The sequence below is a fragment of the Oncorhynchus gorbuscha genome, linkage group LG16, assembly GCF_021184085.1.
Source record: "Oncorhynchus gorbuscha isolate QuinsamMale2020 ecotype Even-year linkage group LG16, OgorEven_v1.0, whole genome shotgun sequence".
Lineage (NCBI taxonomy): Eukaryota > Metazoa > Chordata > Actinopteri > Salmoniformes > Salmonidae > Oncorhynchus > Oncorhynchus gorbuscha.
The window spans coordinates 15,615,169-15,629,757 of NC_060188.1; positions in this window are offsets into that span (position 1 = coordinate 15,615,169).

The window sequence follows — 14,589 nt, forward strand, 5'->3', positions numbered from 1 at the left end:
ATGTAAACTTCAACTGTAAAAATGGAGCTATCAAGAGGTAGAGGAATGGACTATTGGGCAACCTTGCCTCACTCTTTTGTTGACTTCAAATTTAGGTGATGTACCATTGACAAGTTTTAGAGAGCTATTACTTCCATTGTATAGGTTCTGATTGATTTAATAAAGAAATCTCCAAATTTTGTGGAGGGTATAAAAAAATACGTATGGCCTACAGTGTCAAAGGCCTTCTGGAAATATAGAAACAAAATATCCACTTTTTGTGCAGTAGTAATTTACCATCCTTACAAACCACAATGTAAATATGCATTAATTAATTGTACGGCTGGTCATCTAGATTTGTAATTGAAAACTTTCCATCATCATGAAGAAAAACAATGCACAATACAGTAATTGAGTACATTGAGACATCAAGTGGTTTGATGTGATGATGTGGCTCAGTTGGTAGAGCATGGCACTTACAATGCTAGATTTGTGGGTTCGATACCCACGGGGGAAAAGTATGAAAATGTATGGATTTGTCACGCCCTGACCATAAAGAGCTGTTTATTCTCTATGTTGGTTGGGTCAGGGTGTGATTAAGGGTGGGTTATCTAGGGGAATTGTATATCTATGTTGGCCTGATATGGTTCCCAATCAGAGGCAGATGTTTATCGTTGTCTCTGATTGGCGATCATATTTAGGTAGCCATTTCCCAATTGTATTTGTGGGATCTTGACTCTGTTTGTGTGGAGTTGCTTTCTGCACTGCATGTAGCGTCACATTTCGTTTATTCACTTTATTGTTTTTGTGCTTTAAGTTTTTCTTCTAAATAAAAGGATGGAAACATACCACACAGCATCTTGGTCCACTCCTTATAACAATTGTGACAGAAGGCCCCACCACAAATGGACCAAGCAGCGTGGCCAGGAGGAGAAGACATCCTGGACTTGGAGGAGATAATGGCAGGAGACGAAAGCCTTCCATGGAAGCAGACACAGGAGGATCAATGGCAACTCCGGAGTGTTTGGTGTCTGGTGAGGAGCGTGGGACCATATTTTGCAGAGATACACAATGTGTCTCCAGTGCGTATCCACAGCCCGGTGCGTTCTGTGCCAGCTCCTCGCACTTGCCGTGCAAAAGTGAGCACCAGCCAGGACGGGTTGTGCCAGCTCCGTGCTCCTGGACTCCAGTGCGCCTCCTCGGTCCAGGATATCCTGCGCCGGCTCCACGCACTGTGTCGCCAGTGCGCCTTCACAGCCCAGTGCGTCCTGTGCCAGCGCCCCGCACTTGCCGGGCTAAAGTGAGCATCCAGCCAGGAAGCGTTGTTCCAGCTCTACGCTCCAGTCCTCCACTGCGCCTCCACGGTCCAGTATGTCCTGCGCCGGCCTGCTGTGTCTCCGGTGTGCCTTTACAGCCCAGTGTGTCCTGTGCCTCTTCCCTGCACTCGCCCTGAGGTGTGTGTCATCAGCCCGGTGCCACCTGTACCAGTCCCACGCATCAGGCCTCCAGTGCGCCTCCACAGTCCAGTATATCCTGTGCCTTCTCCCCGCACTCACCCTGAGGTGCGTGTCATCGGCCCGGTGCCACCTGTACCGGTCCCATGCATCAGGCCTCCAGTGCGCCTCCACAGTCCAGTACGTCCTGTGCCTCCTCCCGGCACTCGCCCTGAGGTGCGTGTCATCAGCCCGGTGCCACCTGTACCAGTCCCACGCATCAGGCCTCCAGTGCGCCTCCTCCAGCGACAGTTCCCAGTCTGGAGCTTCCTGCGATGGTTCCCAGTCCGGAGCTTCAGGCGACGGTTCCCAGTCCGGATACTTTCTGCACTGCATGTAGCGTCACGTCACGTTTCATTTATTCGCGTTATTGTTTTTGTGCTTTAAGTTTTCTTCTAAATAAAAGGATGGAAATGTACCACGCTGCATCTTGGTCCACTCCTTATAACAATCGTGACAGCACTCACCACTCTAAGTTGCCCAGGATAAGAATGCCTACTAAAATTGAAAAGGAATGAATAGACCATTTCAGTTTTCACATAGAAATAAATTGCATTTGCAAAGTATATCAAGAAACTGGAAAACATATATCAAGCAAATATTTTTATATTCCACAAGTATTATCATATTAACTGTTTTGTACAGATAATTATCAGACTCAAATTACAAATGCTGGTAAACACTCAAATACAATTAGTTCAAATGTTTTCACAAAAGTAGTGCACTGGGCTTTTACTAGTCCTGTATTAGTGGACTGATATACTGTAGATATCTTCATCATGGGCATTTTTTGTTGTTGTTGTATTAACAACTAAGACTCATACATGAAGTCACTGGGTATTTTTTGTAATTGAAACTGCTGGAAAACAGTTCTTACTTTGTAATATTTCTGGTTATAACTCAAGAAAGGCATTTATATCGGAAGATATAAAAGAGAATGCAAATTCACCCCTAGATCATTTTCCTTCTGCAAAGCTGATATTTGGGGGAGACTTTAATATGGTTCTACACAATAGCATAGATAGATATCCTCATAGAGGACATGATTCATGTATAAGATTATCTGTATTCTGTAATTGCATGAATATTATTGATATTTATTTATTTTATTTTACTAGGCAAGTCAGTTAAGAACAAATTCTTATTTACAATGACTGTCTACCGGCCAAACCCTAACCCGGACGACGCTGTGCCAATTGTGCACCACCCTATGGGACTCCCAATCACGATCGGTTGTGATACAGCCCGGAATCGAACCAGGGTCTGTTGTGACACCTCTAGCACTGAGATGCAGCCAACAAGTGCTCAGCATATGTGGGAACTCCTTCAAGATGGTTGGAAAAGCATTCCAGGTGAAGCTGGTTGAGAGAATGCCAAGAGTGCAAAGCTGTCATTATTAAGCATTTTCCAGACCATGTGTGTTGATTATTAATTGCAGGAAAGCTAGTAAGATGGGTGCACTCTGGGTCATTAGACACCATTAGACATGCACCTGTCTGGAGTGTGGACAGGACTGGTTATTCCTGTAACTGTGTTATGGCCTAATAGGTGCTGTTGTGCTGGTTACAACTCTTGGGTCTTTTCCAGAACATGGGTGTCCCTTTCAGAGGAGTTAGCAGGATGACATGTCTGGTTATTTCTGTAAAGTGCCAAGGACTGTTGCTATGGTCCTACATGCATCAACCTGTCTTAAGGCGAGCATATGTCTGTATTTTTTAACTATTGGTGTGGCTCTACAGTTTCCATTCCCTAATATGAAACCAAACTAAACTTAGTGCAAGGCAATAAGATAACGGTGGCTAAATGCCAGAGGGGATGAGTCATTAAGAGGAGTAACTATGGGTGTGACGTAAGGAGGAAAAATGTATAAGAAGTATGAGCCAAGACTGGAAAGTAGTTGTATTCATGAACGAGCTCTGCTTTTATTATACTGTAATAAAAGTCTATTTGAACTCACAGGCTCCGGTATTTGAGAAATATGATTTGACTGCATATTTTCATGACATCATCAAGGCAAAGTGTGGCTACTTTGAAGAATCTCAAATATGAAATATATTTTGATCTGTTTAACACTTTTTTGGTTACTTACATGATTCCATGTATTATTCCATAGTGTTGATGTCTTCACTATTATTCTACAATTTAGAAAATTGTTTTTTTTTTTTATGGAATGAGCAGGTGTCTGAAATGTTGAATGGTACTGTATATAAATGTCCTAATTGTGTCCTTTTTATAGATGACTCAAGTTCATGTCCCCACTACAACAAAACATGTTGTCCTTGAAACATGTAATGTAAATACTGTAGAATTCCATTCCTTCTTATGGAGGACTGCTCCTATTGGGGAGTGCCAATATGGCTGACAGGTGGCTTCAAAGCCTCTCAATGGCCAATACATAGCATCATCAATCTTTATATAGATAAAGATTCATATAGATTATTGGTTAGACCTGATGACTTGTTTCTGGGCATTAGTCAGCTAACGTCGCCATGACATCGCCTACAAGTCTGATCAAGCATGGTAAGGGATATCTATCTTCATACTGTACTGTCTTTGGCTATAGTAATGGCATCTTTTTGTAGGCACTGGACGCGTTCCCCTGTTCAGACGTTGCATGCATCAACCAATGGTTACTTGAGATTAGGCACCAGATTGCTATAACATATTGTGTGCGTTCCTCTGCCCAGGCATTGCTGACTCCTTGTTGATCTTACAGCACCTAGATAGGCATTTTACATATCAACTAACCGCATCATATATTATAGCAATCTGTCAATCAATGACACAGTCGATGACGTGGCATGCAACATGTGAGCAGGGGAAGGCAACCATGATGTGGTTAGCTGATACGTAAAATACCTATCCAGACATTATAAGATCTGGCATGCGTCAGCAACGCCTAGGCAGAGGAACACAGCCACGAACTCCACCATGGCATGTTGGCCAAAGCCTATGGGAAAATGAGTGATGAGATCATCATCAACTAATGTCACTTTTTAAATGTATTTACTTATTTATTTATTTATTTCACCTTTATTTAACCAGGTAGGCAAGTTGAGAACAAGTTCTCATTTGCAACTGCGACCTGGCCAAGATAAAGCAAAGCAGTTCGACACGTAGAACAACACAGAGTTACACATGGAGTAAAACAAACATACAGTCAATAATACAGTAGAAAAATAAGTCTATATACGATGTGAGCAAATGAGGTGAGATAAGGGAGGTAAAGGCAAAAAAAAGGCCATGGTGGCGAAGTTGTCATGCTGGTGAAAGAGGACCCAAAAGCGACTTGGCGAAAACAGAGTCTTTAATCCAGTAAAGTAAATACAATCAAAAAACACAACTTTCACTCGAAATGACGAGGACAAACTGGAGACTCGATCTTGAACAGCAGGTGAACAGCAGGTTGCCTCGGGAAGGCACTTGAACCAGACAGACTCAGACACCTGCTCACCACGCAGCATCTGAGGAAAACACGACACGACAGGGCGATACACAAACACAGCACGGTGAATTCTAGACAAGGAACCGACAGGGCAGAAACGAATAACAAGGAGAGAAATAGGGACTCTAATCAGGGAAAAGGATCGGGAACAGGTGTGGGAAGACTAAATGATTGATTAGGGGAATAGGAACAGCTGGGAGCAGGAACGGAACGATAGAGAGAAGAGAGAGCGGGAGAGTGAGAGAGGGAGGGGGAGAGAGAGGGATAGAAAGAGGGAAAGAACCTAATAAGACCAGCAGAGGGAAACGAATAGAAGGAAGCACAGGGACAAGACAAGATAATAAATGACAAAACATGACAGTACCCCCCACTCACCGAGCGCCTCCTGGCGCACTCGAGGAGGAATCCTGGCGGCAACGGAGGAAATCATCAATGAGTGAACGGTCCAGCACGTCCCGAGACGGAACCCAACTCCTCTCCTCAGGACCGTAACCCTCCCAATCCACTAAGTATTGGTGACCCCGTCCCGAGAACGCATGTCCATGATCTTATGTACCTTGTAAATAGGTGCGCTCTCGACAAGGACGGGAGGGGGAGGGAAGACGAACGGGAGTGCGAAGAAAGGGCTTGACACAGGAGACATGGAAGACAGGATGGACGCGACGAAGATGTCGCGGAAGAAGCAGTCGCACAGCGACAGGATTGACGACCTGGGAGACACGGAACGGACCAATGAACCGCGGAGTCAACTTACGAGAAGCTGTCGTAAGAGGAAGGTTGCGAGTGGAAAGCCACACTCTCTGGCCGCAACAATACCTTGGACTCTTAATCCTGCGTTTATTGGCGGCTCTCACAGTCTGTGTCCTGTAACGGCAAAGTGCAGACCTCACCCTCCTCCAGGTGCGCTCACAACGTTGGACAAACGCTTGAGCGGAGGGAACGCTGGACTCGGCAAGCTGGGATGAGAACAGAGGAGGCTGGTAACCCAGACTACTCTGAAACGGAGATAACCCGGTAGCAGACGAAGGAAGCGAATTGTGAGCGTATTCTGCCCAGGGGAGCTGTTCTGCCCAAGACGCAGGGTTTCTGAAAGAAAGGCTGCGTAGTATGCGACCAATCGTCTGATTGGCCCTCTCTGCTTGACCGTTAGACTGGGGATGAAACCCGGAAGAGAGACTGACGGACGCACCAATCAAACGACAGAACTCCCTCCAAAACTGTGACGTGAATTGCGGGCCTCTGTCTGAAACGGCGTCTAACGGGAGGCCATGAATTCTGAATACATTCTCGATAATGATTTGTGCCGTCTCCTTAGCGGAAGGAAGTTTAGCGAGGGGAATGAAATGTGCCGCCTTAGAGAACCTATCGACAACCGTAAGAATCACAGTCTTCCCCGCAGACAAAGGCAGACCGGTAATGAAGTCTAGGGCGATGTGAGACCATGGTCGAGAAGGAATGGGGAGCGGTCTGAGACGACCGGCAGGAGGAGAGTTACCCGACTTAGTCTGCGCGCAGTCCGAACAAGCAGCCACGAAACGGCGCGTGTCACGCTCCTGAGTCGGCCACCAAAAGCGCTGGCGAATAGACGCAAGAGTGCCTCGAACACCGGGATGACCAGCTAACTTGGCAGAGTGAGCCCACTGAAGAACAGCCAGACGAGTGGAAACAGGAACGAAAAGGAGGTTACTAGGACAAGCGCGCGCGACGCAGTGTGCGTGAGTGCTTGCTTAACCTGTCTTTCAATTCCCCAGACTGTTAACCCGACAACACGCCCATAAGGAAGAATCCCCTCGGGATCAGTAGAAGCCACAGAAGAACTAAACAGACGGGATAAGGCATCAGGCTTGGTGTTCTTGCTACCCGGACGGTAAGAAATCACAAACTCGAAACGAGCGAAAAACAACGCCCAACGAGCTTGACGGGCATTAAGTCGTTTGGCAGAACGGATGTACTCAAGGTTCTTATGGTCTGTCCAAACGACAAAAGGAACGGTCGCCCCCTCCAACCACTGTCGCCATTCGCCTAGGGCTAAGCGGATGGCGAGCAGTTCACGGTTACCCACATCATAGTTGCGCTCAGATGGCGACAGGCGATGAGAAAAATAAGCGCAAGGATGAACCTTATCGTCAGACTGGAAGCGCTGGGATAGAATGGCTCCCACGCCTACCTCTGAAGCGTCAACCTCGACAATGAATTGTCTAGTGACGTCAGGAGTAACGAGGATAGGAGCGGACGTAAACGTTCTTTTAGAAGATCAAAAGCTCCCTGGGCGGAACCGGACCACTTAAAACACGTCTTGACAGAAGTAAGAGCTGTGAGAGGGGCAGCAACTTGACCGAAATTACGAATGAAACGCCGATAGAAATTAGCGAAACCTAAAAAGCGCTGCAACTCGACACGTGACCTTGGAACGGGCCAATCACTGACAGCTTGGACCTTAGCGGAATCCATCTGAATGCCTTCAGCGGAAATAACGGAACCGAGAAAAGTAACGGAGGAGACATGAAAAGAGCACTTCTCAGCCTTTACGTAGAGACAATTCTCTAAAAGGCGCTGTAGAACACGTCGAACGTGCTGAACATGAATCTCGAGTGACGGAGAAAAAATCAGGATATCGTCAAGATAGACAAAAACAAAGATGTTCAGCATGTCTCTCAGAACATCATTAACTAATGCCTGAAAAACAGCTGGCGCATTGGCGAGACCAAACGGCAGAACCCGGTACTCAAAATGCCCTAACGGAGTGTTAAACGCCGTTTTCCACTCGTCCCCTCTCTGATGCGCACGAGATGGTAAGCGTTACGAAGGTCCAACTTAGTAAAGCACCTGGCTCCCTGCAGAATCTCGAAGGCTGATGACATAAGGGGAAGCGGATAACGATTCTTAACCGTTATGTCATTCAGCCCTCGATAATCCACGCAGGGGCGCAGAGTACCGTCCTTCTTCTTAACAAAAAGAACCCCGCCCCGGCCGGAGAGGAAGAAGGCACTATGGTACCGGCGTCAAGAGACACAGACAAATAATCCTCGAGAGCCTTACGTTCGGGAGCCGACAGAGAGTATAGTCTACCCCGAGGAGGAGTGGTCCCCGGAAGGAGATCAATACTACAATCATACGACCGGTGAGGAGGAAGGGAGTTGGCTCGGGACCGACTGAAGACCGTGCGCAGATCATGATATTCCTCCGGCACTCCTGTCAAATCGCCAGGTTCCTCCTGAGAAGTAGGGACAGAAGAAACGGGAGGGATGGCAGACATTAAACACTTCACATGACAAGAAACGTTCCAGGATAGGATAGAATTACTAGACCAATTAATAGAAGGATTATGACATACTAGCCAGGGATGACCCAAAACAACAGGTGTAAACGGTGAACGGAAAATCAAAAAAGAAATAGTCTCACTGTGGTTACCAGATACTGTGAAGGTTAAAGGTAGTGTCTCAAATCTGATACTGGGAAGATGACTACCATCTAAGGCGAACATGGGCGTAGGCTTCTCTAACTCTCTGAAAGGAATGTCATGTTTCCGAACCCATGCTTCGTCCATGAAACAACCCTCAGCCCCAGAGTCTATCAAGGCACTACATGTAGCACCCGAACCGGTCCAGCGTAGATGGACCGACAAAGTAGTACAGGATTTTGATGGAGAGACTTGAGTAGTTGCGCTCACCTGTAGCCCTCCGCTTACAGATGAGCTCTGGCTTTACTGGACATGAATTAACAAAATGTCCAGCAACTCCGCAATAGAGGCACAGGCGGTTGGTGATCCTCCGTTCCCTCTCCTTAGTCGAGATGCGAATCCCTCCCAGCTGCATGGGCTCAGTCTCTGAGCCAGAGGAGGGAGATGGTTGCGATGCGGAGCAGGGAAACACCGTTGATGCGAGCTCTCTTCCACGAGCCCGGTGACGAAGATCTACCCGTCGTTCTATGCGGATGGCGAGAGCAATCAAAGAGTCCACATCTGAAGGAACCTCCCGGGAGAGAATCTCATCCTTAACCACTGCGTGGAGTCCCTCCAGAAAACGAGCGAGCAGCGCCGGCTCGTTCCACTCACTAGAGGCAGCAAGAGTGCGAAACTCAATAGAATAATCCGTTATGGACCGTTCACCTTGGCATAAGGAAGCCAGGGCCCTAGAAGCCTCCCTACCAAAAACTGAACGGTCAAAAACCCGAATCATCTCCTCTTTAAAGTTCTGGAACTTGTTAGAGCAATCAGCCCTTGCCTCCCAGATAGCTGTGCCCCATTCTCGAGCCCGGCCAGTAAGGAGTGAAATGACGTAAGCAACCCGAGCTCTCTCTCTAGAGTATGTGTTGGGTTGGAGAGAGAACACAATCTCACACTGCGTGAGAAAGGAGCGGCACTCAGTGGGCTGCCCGGAGTAGCAAGGTGGGTTATTAACCCTAGGTTCTGGAGGCTCGGCAGGCCAGGAAGTAACAGGTGGCACGAGACGTAGACTCTGGAACTGTCCAGAGAGGTCGGAAACCTGAGCGGCCAGGTTCTCCACGGCATGACGAGCAGCAGACAATTCCTGCTCGTGTCTGCCGAGCATGGCTCCTTGGATCTCGACGGCAGTGTAACGAGCGTCTGAAGTCGCTGGGTCCATTCCTTGTTCGGTTCCTTCTGTCATGCTGGTGAAAGAGGACCCAAAAGCGACTTGGCGAAAACAGAGTCTTTAATCCAGTAAAGTAAATACAATCAAAAAACACAACTTTCACTCGAAATGACGAGGACAAACTGGAGACTCGATCTTGAACAGCAGGTGAACAGCAGGTTGCCTCGGGAAGGCACTTGAACCAGACAGACTCAGACACCTGCTCACCACGCAGCATCTGAGGAAAACACGACACGACAGGGCGATACACAAACACAGCACGGTGAATTCTAGACAAGGAACCGACAGGGCAGAAACGAATAACAAGGAGAGAAATAGGGACTCTAATCAGGGAAAAGGATCGGGAACAGGTGTGGGAAGACTAAATGATTGATTAGGGGAATAGGAACAGCTGGGAGCAGGAACGGAACGATAGAGAGAAGAGAGAGCGGGAGAGTGAGAGAGGGAGGGGGAGAGAGAGGGATAGAAAGAGGGAAAGAACCTAATAAGACCAGCAGAGGGAAACGAATAGAAGGAAGCACAGGGACAAGACAAGATAATAAATGACAAAACATGACAGAAGTAAATACAATATAGCAAGTAAAACACTGGAATGGTAGATTTGCAGTGGAAGAATGTGCAAAGTATAAATAGAAATAATGGGGTGCAAAGGAGCAAAATAAATATATAAATAAATACAGTAGGGGAAGAGGTAGTTGTTTGGGCTAAATTATAGATAGGCTATGTACAGGTGCAGTAATCTGTGAGCTGCTTTGACAGTTGGTGCTTAAAGCTAGTGAGGGAGATAAGTGTTTCCAGTTTCAGAGATTTTTGTAGTTTGTTCCAGTCATTGGCAGCAAAGAACTGGAAGGAGAGGTGGCCAAAGGAATAATTGGTTTTGGGAGTGACCAGCGAGATATACCTGCTGGAGCACGTGCTACAGGTGGGTGCTGCTATAGTGACCAGCGAGTTGAGATAAGGGTGGACTTTACCTAGCAGGGTCTTGTAGATGACCTGGAGCCAGTGGGTTTGGCGACGAGTATGAAACGAGGGCCAGCCAACGAGAGCGTACAGGTCGCAGTGGTGGGTAGTATATGGGGCTTTGGTGACAAAGCGGATGGCACTGTGATAGACTGCATCCTATTTATTGAGTAGGGTATTGGAGGCTATTTTGTAAATGACATCGCTGAAGTCGAGGATCGGTAGGATGTCAGTTTTATGAGGGTATGTTTGGCAGCATGAGTGAAGGATGCTCTGTTTGCGATATAGGAAGCTAATTCTAGATTTAACTTTGGATTGGAGATGTTTGATGTGAGTCTGGAAGGAGAGTTTACAGTCTAACACCTACGTATTTGTAGTTGTCCACATATTCTAAGTCAGAACCTTCCAGAGTAGTGATGCTGGACGGGCGGGCAGGTGCAGACAGCGATTGGTTGAAGAGCATGCATTTAGTTTTACTTGTATTTAAGAGCACAGAAGGAGGCCACAGAAGGAGAGTTGTATAGCATTGAAGTACGTCTGGGGGGTTGTTAACACAGTTTCCAAAGAAGGGCCAGAAGTATACAGAATGGTGTCGTCTGCGTAGAGGTGGATCAGAGACTCACCAGCAGCAAGAGCAACATCATGTATACAGAGCAGAGAGTCGGACCAAGAGTTGAACCCTGTGGTACCCCCATAGAGACTGCCAGAGGCCCGGACAACAGGCCCTCCGATTTGACACACCGAACTCTATCAGAAAAGTAGTTGGTGAACCAGGCGAGGCAATCATTTGAGAAACCAAGGCTGTCGAGTCTGCCGATGAGGATGTGGTGATTGACAGTCTCAAGCCTTGGCCAGGTCAATGAATACGGCTGCACAGTATTGTTTCTTATCGATGGCGGTTAAGATATCGTTTAGGACCTTGAGCGGGGCTGAGGTGCACCCATGACCAGCTCTGAATCCAGATTGTATAGCGGAGAAGGTGCGGTGGGATTCAAAATGGTCGGTAATCTGTTTGTTGACTTGGCTTTCGAAGACTTTAGAAAGGCAGGGTAGGATAGATATAGGTCTGTAGCAGTTCGGGTCAAGAGTGTTCCCCCCTTTGAAGAGGGGGATGACCGCAGCTTCTTTCCAATCTTTGGGAATCTCAGATGACACGAAAGAGAGGTTGAACAGGCTAGTAATGAGGGGGTTGCAAAAATTTCAGCAGATAATTTTAGAAAGAAAAGGTCCAGATTTTTGTGAATTTTGAAGTGTTTATGTAATAAAAACAAGCACATAAAGCACACAAATGCTTCATAATTCAAAAGTCTGTCCTCCATCGTCTCTCCTCCGTCCTCTTTCCGCCGTGAGAAAAAGGTCGAGGTGTGTGTCAATTCGTCAGAAAGGTTAACAGAAGATGGTTCTCCCCTCCCTGACAGCCTCCTTTGGGTGAGGAAGCACAAGTGTATCCTTGCTGAGTCTTTTGCAGAAGAGGTTTTAATTCTGCCACACCCCCTTCGAATCAGCTATTGTTTTCTCAAAGGAGAAAAGCATGCTAACATTTAAAAAACAATATGCTACTTATTTTTATCTATGTCTTTCTCAATTAGCTAAAAAAAAGTGTTTTATCACTTTATACATTTATTTTGGGATTTCACCATGTAAACATAATTTGCCTGATGACGCGTGATTAGAGAAGGAGAGTCTCTTGTCATAGAAGCGCATTATCGTCCACTTTCCCTCTCCTCACCGCCTCTCCTCGATTACCTTTGACCTTTTTCAAAAGGAGGCCAGAGAGGACAGAGGAGAGAGGATGGAGTTGAACACATCTAATGGAGAAAAGGCCCCAGAGACTGATCATTCTTCTTTGGGATTTATTGGTAGACTACAACCAAGAAAATGTGTATTACTGCCACCGACTGTGCAGGATGACAACAAAAATATCCTTAAAAAGTGAAAGATGTTTTGGATGAAAATATTCATACTAACAAAAACATTTATATACAAAATAACACTGCGTCTTCTATTAAAATCAAAGTCAAATCTGACCCTAATCCAGTCTCACGAGTCTGGGAGGGTGTTTCTTCTTCCGTCGTCCTTACCCCTTAGGTCTTCCACTGTGAATACTTTCAGGCCTAGAAACCTTTCTGCCGCAGCCACAATGATGTCCAATTTCTTTGATTTCTTTAACACTTGAGCCTTACCATTTATAACAGTTGCAATGAATGCCACAAAATCCCCTTTTATCTCATCAGAGTGTGTCCGGTTCTCTTGATTGACAAATGTTCATTAATGGCTGTGATGCATCCATGACCCATATGTTCAACACTAGCATCACATTCTTTCTCAATTCCCTTGATTGCCTCTGCATAGGAGAGCCAATGTAGTGCCCTGATGTTTGTCCTGCTCCTACTCCTAGCTAGGTATTTGTTATTTACATTTATATTTAAGTCATTTAGCAGACGCTCTTATCCAGAGCGACTTACAAATTGGTGCATTCACCTTATGACATCCAGTGGAACAACCACTTTACAATAGTGCATCTAAATATTTTAAGGGGGGTGAGAAGGATTACTTTATCCTATCCTAGGTATTCCTTAAAGAGGTGAGGTTTCAGGTGTCTCCGGAAGGTGGCGATTGACTCCGCTGTCCTGGCGTCGTGAGGGAGTTTGTTCCACCATTGGGGAGCCAGAGCAGCGAACAGTTTTGACTGAGCTGAGCGGGAACTGTACTTCCTCAGTGGTAGGGAGGCGAGCAGGCCAGAGGTGGATGAACGCAGTGCCCTTATTTGGGTGTAGGGCCTGATCAGAGCCTGGAGGTACTGAGGTGCCGTTCCCCTCACAGCTCCGTAGGCAAGCACCATGGTCTTGTAGCGGATGCGAGCTTCAACTGGAAGCCAGTGGAGAGAGCGGAGGAGCGGGGTGACGTGAGAGAACTTGGGAAGGTTGAACACTAGACGGGCTGCGGCGTTCTGGATGAGTTGTAGGGGTTTAATGGCACAGGCAGGGAGGAGGACACAATGGAGTTGTCAACCGTGATGGCGAGATCATGGAACGGGCAGTCCTTCCCCGGGAGGAAGAGCAGCTCCGTCTTGCCGAAGTTCAGCTTGAGGTGGTGATCCGTCATCCACACTGATATGTCTGCCAGACATGCAGAGATGCGATTCGCCACCTGGTCATCAGAAGGGGGAAAGGAGAAGATTAATTGTGTGTCGTCTGCATAGCAATGATAGGAGAGACCATGTGAGGTTATGACAGAGCCAAGTGACTTGGTGTATAGCGAGAATAGGAGAGGGCCTAGAACAGAGCCCTGGGGGACACCAGTGGTGAGAGCGCGTGGTGAGGAGACAGATTCTCGCCACGCCACCTGGTAGGAGCGACCTGTCAGGTAGGACGCAATCCAAGCGTGGGCCGCGCCGGAGATGCCCAACTCGGAGAGGGTGGAGAGGAGGATCTGATGGTTCACAGTATCGAAGGCAGCCGATAGGTCTAGAAGGATGAGAGCAGAGGAGAGAGAGTTAGCTTTAGCGGTGCGGAGCGCCTCCGTGATACAGAGAAGAGCAGTCTCAGTTGAATGACTAGTCTTGAAACCTGACTGATTTGGATCAAGAAGGTCATTCTGAGAGAGATAGCGGGAGAGCTGACCAAGGACGGCACGTTCAAGAGTTTTGGAGAGAAAAGAAAGAAGGGATACTGGTCTGTAGTTGTTGACATCGGAGGGATCGAGTGTAGGTTTTTTCAGAAGGGGTGCAACTCTCGCTCTCTTGAAGATGGAAGGGACGTAGCCAGCGGTCAGGGATAAGTTGATGAGCGAGGTGAGGTAAGGGAGAAGGTCTCCGGAAATGGTCTGGAGAAGAGAGGAGGGGATAGGGTCGAGCGGGCAGGTTGTTGGGCGGCCGGCCGTCACAAGACGCGAGATTTCATCTGGAGAGAGAGGGGAGAAAGAGGTCAGAGCACAGGGTAGGGCAGTGTGAGCAGAACCAGCGGTGTTGTTTGACTTAGCAAACGAGGATCGGATGTCGTCGATCTTCTTTTCAAAATGGTTGACGAAGTCATCTGCAGAGAGGGAGGAGGGGGGAGGGGAGGAGGATTCAGGAGGGAGGAGAATGTGGCAAAGAGCT